This window comes from Theropithecus gelada, chromosome 3, assembly GCF_003255815.1.
Source record: "Theropithecus gelada isolate Dixy chromosome 3, Tgel_1.0, whole genome shotgun sequence".
NCBI lineage: Eukaryota > Metazoa > Chordata > Mammalia > Primates > Cercopithecidae > Theropithecus > Theropithecus gelada.
Window position 1 is genome coordinate 80,374,840 of NC_037670.1, and position 6,000 is coordinate 80,380,839.

At 43.7% G+C, this 6,000-nt stretch overlaps 1 pseudogene; it reads right to left on the reverse strand.

Moving 5' to 3' along the window:
* Positions 1-713: 713 nt before the first annotated feature.
* On the reverse strand, positions 714-1,670 carry LOC112621321 (annotated as a pseudogene).
* Positions 1,671-6,000: the final 4,330 nt, after the last annotated feature.

A 6,000-nucleotide genomic window follows, 5' to 3' on the forward strand; every position in this document is an offset into this window, starting at 1 on the left:
GTTTAGAACACGTTTTGACAACATTACCATTTTTAAAACTCTACTGGGTTGTGCACCATTCATTTCTACCCTGCCTGCCATCCCTTACCAGGTCAAACAAACAAGATTAGTTTTTTAAAAAATTTTAGATATTTTTATTTCTCCAAATTTGTTATTTATCAGGTGTGAATGAAATAAAAAATATAATTGAGTCCCATCATCGTCATCATCATCATCATGGAAATGGCTTTAAGAGAAAACTGGTCAGATGAATATTATTGCTTCCCATTTTCTTTTTTTTTCTTTTTTTACTTTTTTTTTTTTGAGACAGAGTGTCGCTCTGTTGCCCAGGGTGGAGTGCAGTGATGCCATCTCGGCTCATTGCAACCTCTACCTCCCAGGTTCAAGGGATTCTCCTGCCTCAGCCTCCTGAATAGCTGGGATTACAGGCGTGTGCCACACGCCTGGCAATTTTTTTGTATTTTTGGTAGAGATGGGGTTTCACCATGTTAGCCAAGATGGTCTCGATCTCCTGATCTCATGATCCACCTGCCTCGGCCTCCCAAAGTGCTGGGAATACAGGTGTGAGCCACCGCATCCGGCCTGCTTCCCATTTTCCACCAGTAAATAGTTGCCACTGATAAACTGACAGCCAGGAGTCTGTCAAGAATGCTCAATATATGTTATATAATACAACATGACTGTTCATAGCGGGAACAATCCCAGGAAATAACTTACATGTACTTCCTGATTTCATCATACAAGACAAGCACAAAAGCATCACCCATGCCTCTGAGAACACTGGACCGTGCACCCTTGAAAAGAACTTTGCCTCCTTCATTACCAGCAATCTTCCTCCAGCAGTGAAGTGTGCCTGTGTACATGATGTCAGTTCCTTTGCACCCTGACTGCATCATCATGCAGCATTGAACGCTGTCAAATGGATAGGAAGTCAACCCAGCAATAGCAGTGACAGTCTGTGCGATCATCCAGCTGATGACGATGTGGGTGTTCTTGGGATCCGGAAGCATTCCCTTTGCAGTGTCATAGATACTTAAGTAGGCAGCTCGGTAGATGACAATACCCTGCACAGACTTGTTAAAACCTTGGTACAGGCCCTTAATCCCATCAGTTTTGTAGATCTTAACCAGGCAGTCACTGAGGCCTCAGAATTCCCTTTCAGCTCCAGCTTTACCCGCATCAGCTGCTAGACAGGTACGGGCAAAATCAAGAGGGTACACAAAACACAAGGATGTGGCCCCAGCAGCACCGCCTGATGCCAGATTCCCTGCAAAGTAGCTCCCAAACTGGGTCCTCTTGTCCACATCACCCAGGAATATCTGCTTGTATTTATCTTTGAAGGCCAAATTGAGAGCCTGGGTGGGGAAGTTATCTGATGACATTGACCAGGTTACGGTGCCAGAAGGACAGGACTCCCTGCTCCTTGGGAATATGGACCACGCAGTCTATAATGCCCTTGTATTGCATATCTGCGGTGATCTGCTTGCTGGCATGCTATACCTCCAGCAGCAGCTTGACTCTCTTGATGGGTGCTACCCCCATCTTGGAGATGGCTGCTGCTACTACACCTGCCAGGAAGTCCTTGGTGAAGGACACAGCGGCATCTGTCATGCTGAAAGGAAAGAGGAGGCAGGCTGCTGCAGGACAGGACTGGGCCGGGAACTAGCTTTCACGCCAGGGCTGTGGGGCAACAATATTAGTTTTTGTCAAATTCCAAAGCTTCATTTTTTTCCTCAAGTCCCTTTATAACTTCCCAATCTCTCTTCTTTGACTGCTCAAGATAAAACAAAAATATAATGCAAAAAAATTTCCATTCTTTTAACAAAAACTCCTAAATCAATTACTTTTTACCTTTATGGTTTTGATAATCTATTCGTCATGGGTCAATGACACTTGATAGAAAAGTGGACTTCTGATCTGGTTTAAAGTCAAATCAAGGTTGTGTCCTGAGGAATTCTTGAAACTCCATGAATAACCCTGATGCTGTTAGGGAGGAATGAGATGACTGAGTCTAGTGAGAGTGCTATCACCTGAGCAGTGGGACCCAGCTACTTTGTGCAATTGACTGACAAAGTGGGTGGCCTGCAACTCGGAAATTGTGCACTCACATTCTCATTCGAGTAGCTCTGCAAGGCTAGGACAGATAGGCATGACTGTATGCAACGGGCAGAGGAAATACGTGGTGTGGTGTCAAAGTTTTGCACTTGGGGACTTGTCCTGGCTCACAGCCACCATCAAAGTGATATGAAGTAGGTGACATTTAGAGTGTTTTTTCCTTGTGCTAGGCACTGTTCTAAGCATGCTATTCACAACAACTCAGTGAGGTGGGTTGTATTATTCCCCTCGTATCAGTCAAGATTCTCCAGAGAAACTGAACCAGTAGGATGTATGTGTGTGTATATTTAACAGGTTGGTGCAAAAGTAATGGCAATTTTTACCATTACTTTTAATGGCAAAGACTGCAGTTAGTTTTGCACCAACTTAATATTTATATGTGGGTGTGTGTGTATGTATATATTTATATGTGTATATGTGGGTGTGTGTATATATATAGTTCCCTTGAATAAAGTCTGCCTTATTCTTTTTTTTTTTTTTGAGATAGGGTCTCTCTCTGTCACCCAGGCTGGAGTCTAGTTGTGTGATCGTGGCTTACTGCAACCTCTATCTACCTCCTGGGCTCAAGTGATCCTCCCTACTCAGCCTCCCACATAGCTGGGACCACAGGTGCCTGCCACCATGCCCAGCTAATTTTTTGCATTTTTGGTGGAGACAGGGCTTTACTGTGTTGCCCAGGTCTGGAACTCCTGAGCTCAAGTGATCCGCCCACCTGGGCCTCCCAAAGTGCTGGGATTATAGGCATGAGCCACTGTGCTCTGTTTATTCTTTAACAAAGGTCACAGATTTTTTTTTAACTAAATATATACATATTATATATATGTACACATGTATATATAAATAGCATATTTATTATATATTAATAATATATAAATATATATCATATGTATAATACATATTAACCACTATTCTGCACCGTGGCCTAACTGGATGCAACTTCCTCAACTAAATGTGAGGTTTATATGTATACACATACATATATGTGTGTATATATTATATGTATTATATATATGTTTAAAGGAAAATCTGTCTGCGACCTTTGTTAAAGAACAATAATGCAGACTTTATTTAAGGGGACTATAGAGACAGATATGGGAACTACCAAAGTGGGGTTTTACAGTAGGGGTGAGAAACTGGGCTCAACTCGGAATACAACAAGGAAAAGTGAGAATTTACAGCCAAGGAACAGAGTTGGAATTCCAACCCAGGCTCCCCAGCACATGCCCTTAACTCCGTGCTGCACCACTGCCTAACTGGATACAACTTCCTCAACTAAGTGTGAGGTTTATAATGCCTGCCTTTCTCTATTCACAGGATTCCTGTCCTTAGTTATTTGCTTTTATTCTGTCTCATTCCAAATTGGATTTGCAGAGACCCTGAGAAACCAAAGATAATTCCCATAAAAGTATTTTGAAGACTGTTAAGGGAACAAAAGGAAATTAGCATTTACTGTGCACCTGTATGTGTCAGACACAATGCCAGGCATCTTCACAATTGTCAAATTTAGCACACACAATAAATAAGAATCCTCCATCAACTGAGATCCTTGGAGGACAGGACTAGACTTTGCTCTCCAAGTATCCTGGATGCTTTTCATGGGGTCTGGAGGAGTGTAGGTGCCCATTAAATGCCTATGAATGAATGGGGTTACTGCCCAGTGATGTAACTTGAAGCCAGACAGTTGTTGCTAGGAGCTTCTTGGGTGGCGCAAAGGATTTTATGTGGGATCCAGTATCTTCCAGGAGATGAAAGAATGACCCCAGCTCATGTTGCTGTGGAGAGGGAAGGAGGAGTTTTCTCCAGAGAGCGGCTCACTGGGGAAAACATTTGCAGGTGATCTTGTTAAAATTATCCAGTCCTTTTATGCAACACAATCCCCAGGCTGGAAAACACTGCCTCATATGTCATATGGACTTTATAAAACTTGTTCTTCCTGTAGGAAAGTCTCTCCACTTAATAGATACTGAATTCCTTTAATCCCCAGCCCTGGGAATTGTCTCCCTGGAGAGAGGTAACATGCATAGGTTTCTGCTCTGTGGCTTGTTCCATATCAATCCTTCCTCAGAGAAACAAGCAACAAAAATAGCCCCTGGCCTAACATGCAAGGGGCTTTGTGTTAGGTCCATGTATATCATGGAGTGGTTTGCATGCAGGCAGTGTGCAGGTGGCTATTTCAGTGTTAATGAAAGATAGCCTGGCAAACATTCAGGTCTGTGTCACCTGAGGCTCTGGGAGGACTGGGACTTTCTGAAGCTCCCAGGAGTTCTCTAAACTTTGGTCTCTTGATCTAAGAGAAATACTCTTCCTGGGTGGTGAAGAGGCATTGGCTTCTATTCCTGTGTCAGGAAGAAAGAGCATGAGGCTTTGGAGTTAACCACACTTGGTTTGGGTCTTGGCTGTGTTATTTTCTATCGTTTGAGACAAGGCAAGTTACCTCCCTCTCCAGGTCTTAGTTTCCATACACATACACACTCATTGTCTCTCTCTCTCTTTCTCTCGATGACAATATATACATCAAAGGGCTGTTTTGAGCATTACCATGAGACAAGATATGTATAGGACCAGCTTGTAGTAGGTACTCAGTACATATTGAGTCTCATTCTTTCCAGATCCACCACTAGGGATTGTCACAATGCATGCAGTGGGGAGCCACTCCTCCCCTGCTGCTGTTGGAATCTGGATGAAATCTAGTGTAAATGGACACCAGGGCATTCTGAGAGGGGAGAGTGTGGTTGAAGGTACAGAAGTTGGGGAGGGTTGCCTGTGGAATGGGTTCTGGGAATTGTAGTAGATGCTGTCATGTCCCTGCAATATTCCCTTGGCCCATCCTGTAGGTCATGTGTAACTTGATGGAAAGTGTCCATATCATGCCAATGACTTCCTACCTCAAGCACATGATTCTTTCTGTTTAAAGGTTTTTCTCTGGCCTCATATGCATGTTCTGCCTGAAAGTGCTGGGAAATTAACGTCTCCAGGAACAACTCTTAACCAATGGAGACAGGAGTTGATGGATAAAAATCCCAGCTTTTTGCTCCTTGGTGGGAGACAGGTCTGAGCTGTGCTCTACACAGTTTCTCAGAGGGTCTCCAGTGGGATTGAGCCACAGTGGACCATAACAGCGTGCAATTGTTAACACACCCACTTGCAGAGTTTAACATACTTCTCTGCCCCCTCACTTGCTTCCTGGGATGACCTCCAAAAGTACTTGTACACAAAGCTTTCTCAGGATCTGCTTTTGCAGGAACCCCAACCAAGAGAGAAACCTGTAGCCCAGTAGCCTTTAGGGATGTAGGTCCTGCTTATCCAACCTGGGCCAGCTCCATGCTAATCTCTTCTTTCTTTCTCACAAACTTCTGCTTCACTTCACAGCTGCTATCAGTTTTGTGGGAGGGGAGGGCCTCATGGATTATGGAAAATAACACACTGTTCTTAATTCTCTCCTTTTCCTTGTTCCAGAAACAAGCCAAAAGCATCCCTTACCTTGAAAGAAACACAAGAAGAGGCCTTGTGCTTTACCAATCTTGACTGCAATTGTCAGGGTCCACTTATTATTTATGATAATACTTGTGGGGTTCTTTTTATAAAATATTTTTGCAACTGAAGGATCTCTCCTCTTGGAGTGAGGACTCTCTGCAATGTCTTTTTTCTTTTCTTTTCTTTTCTTCTTCTTCTTTTTTTTTTTTTTTGAGACAGAGTCTTGTTCTGTTGCCCAGGCTGGAGCGCAGTAGTGCAATCTCAGCTCACTGCAACCTCCGCCTCCCGGGTTCAAGCAATTCTCGTGCCTCAGCCTCCTGAGTATCAGGGATTACAGGCCCCTGCCACCATGCCCAGCTAAGTTTTGTATTTTTAGTAGAGACAGGTCTTCGCCATGTTGTCCAGGCTGGT